This window comes from Paroedura picta, chromosome 8 (genome assembly GCF_049243985.1).
Source record: "Paroedura picta isolate Pp20150507F chromosome 8, Ppicta_v3.0, whole genome shotgun sequence".
Taxonomy (NCBI): Eukaryota; Metazoa; Chordata; class Lepidosauria; order Squamata; family Gekkonidae; genus Paroedura; species Paroedura picta.
The window spans coordinates 75,102,372-75,104,893 of record NC_135376.1 but is presented as its reverse complement, the minus strand read 5'-3'; the positions used below and the strand labels follow the sequence as shown (position 1 = coordinate 75,104,893).

General features: G+C 39.3%; 1 long non-coding RNA gene across 1 annotated transcript; it reads right to left on the bottom strand.

The window, feature by feature from the left end:
* Positions 1 to 231: 231 nt before the first annotated feature.
* On the bottom strand, positions 232 to 1,773 carry LOC143842670 (uncharacterized). Its single transcript, XR_013233269.1, has 3 exons — positions 1,680 to 1,773; positions 1,425 to 1,544; positions 232 to 646 (listed from the first exon to the last, which is right to left on the bottom strand). It is a non-coding gene; the product is annotated as an uncharacterized LOC143842670 (long non-coding RNA).
* Between the last annotated feature and the right edge of the window lie 749 nt (positions 1,774 to 2,522).

Genomic DNA, 2,522 nt, shown 5'->3' with positions numbered 1-2,522 from the left:
AGTCATTGATACAATATTAATTGTACACAATGCTATTTTTGAAACTACAGCTGGAAGTTGAGGCTAATTACTTGAAATTTCTGATTTTAAAAAACAGGAGACAAGATACAGTGTGACAGCACCAAGACTTATGGCTTGGTCTGGTAGAGACTAGAGAATGTATCCCACCTTTGTATGTTAACATCTGTTATTCCAATGTACAAGGAAACTATGCAAGTTCAGCTCTGTGTCCGTGTCTCAACACCCACCCCTGAAAAATATCCCAATAATTCACTTGAGCCTTCAAGCTGCTGTGCATGGATCGCATAGAAATACCCCACACGTATTTAAAATTTCAATTATGTCCTAACAGCAAAAGGAACAGAAGGAACAAGCATTGCAAAGGGAAGCCTAAAGAAAGGCAGGAAAGTATGCACCATAGCCTAATATATAATTATACAGACAAATTCCATGAAAATAACAGGACTTGAGTGCAATTGACTAGGGATGCCAAAAATTTCATGCACATTCAGCAGACAAACTGTGTTTGATGGGTACTGTCAATCATGAACTAGTGCTCCAGTCTGTTCAGCTTGCTGGAATCAGCCTTGAACAGCAGCCAAACACCTCAGCAGGTGTGCAGTAGCAGTGATGTTTCCATTTCTCCCTGAGAAACATGAATGACTGGGTCAGGTAATTAAATAACATAGAGATAGTACAACTCCCATAAGTTTTTGTAAAAAATTAGCATGTGTGAAATAACTTCAACAATAACATGGCTGTGTTGGTGGACCTTCTGATGGCATCTGGGTTTTGGCCATTGTGTGATACAGAGTGTTGGAATGTGTGGGCCATTGGCCTGATCCAGCATGGCTTCTCTTATGTTCTTAACATGAACTTAAACAGGTAAAATTGCAGTTTTGATTTGATATCACTGGTTGACTGTTGAATTTATGCACTGTTATATCATGTGATTGACTGCTGAGCAGTCAGCCAAAATGACAGGCCTGAGGTAGGGGGGAAACTCATCATACAACTATGTGAACAGTTAAGTACTTCTGGTTGCATTTGGTTTCCAATGTCCTGTTTGAATACACAAAGTGTAATTAGCTAGACAGGCTTGAACTGTGTTCACAAACAGCCAAATGGAGTGATGGAAACAGCACCCAGTTTACACTGATAAACAGAATGCGAGCCAGACTGGCCAATATTCCAACATACCGACAACTAACTTGGTGTTATAACCATAGAATGTTGACTGATCCCACTGTTCCACTGATTAGCCACTAGCACTGGCCATGCTAAAAATAACAAAATACCCAAAATATCTAACATAGACTTCTCTATCATCTGCCTCACTCTACGTGCAAGGCTAAATCAGGACTGGGGGTGGGACCTGTGTGTAGGTGTTCATTCAATATATAAGCATTCCCACACAAACCAACCTTGTATATAAGAATAGCCAGATTGCTCAAAGACAAGATAGGCTGAATTCTTTGGGGGGCAAGATGTGCTGAGAAAGTAGTTTTTAGGATGAAAATGTTCTCGAGCTTCAAGATCTGTGACTTATAGACAGAGAAGGGAAGAGATTACAAAGACTTTAATGGCCTTTAAAGAAGTTGAGTAAACAACATATGCAATTACTCTGTAGGGAAATACTGCTTAATTAAAATAGAAAGTAATTCTATTAGCATACACACCTGCTGCTCATATGGTTCATTTCTTCCCAAAATAACTGAATTACTGAATAGAGATTGTTCTATAGTTCACCTACTTAGAACGGCTGCTTCAGCGTTTTGTCGCTGTCCTCTCACCAGTGATTCATTGTTCACTTAAAAATAGTTATACAACATGCAGATAGAGATCAGTTGGGACTTGGCCGTCAGCTAAAAGGGCACAGTTTATCTTTACTGTTTAAGTCCAGAGCTCAAGATCCACAGCTAGTCTGTGGGAAAGCAATGCATATAAATTGTACTTGATATTCAGTGCAAAACTGCTAAACTCATAGATTCTGCCATAAGCCAGAGTGTAGGGCAAGTTCACAATGTGTGGGGGTCAGGGACCACAGCTTCATCTAAGGTGTTATTGCATGAAATCTCTCCACAGGCCAAAACTAATTAAAGCCTTTGAAAGACCTGAGCAGAATTAATTAATGAGTGCTCTTAAGTGCTCTCAGTTTTTGCCATCATTATGCGCTAGTTGAATTGGCCTATTCAGTGATTTTTTTCTTTAATGGATTCTCATTGAGGATTGGTCCATTTCCATATCCCCATGGAAACATGATTTCCCAGTGGTGTCTCACCATGCCAGTAGTGACATCCAATGTAGACGTGCATCTGGATCATCTCCACAAAGTAAGGCATTTCTATAACTGATAACTGATGCTATCAAAAATGTCTAGTGCTGGGCATAGTCAGTTACCACATTGAAGTGGACTCAATCATAAGATAAAGTAGACTGGTTCTAAATCTAATCAAGAGTTGCACTGAATAAGAGCCAAATTCAATTCTCTGATCATCTAAAAAAGTTAAGTAAACTTTAAT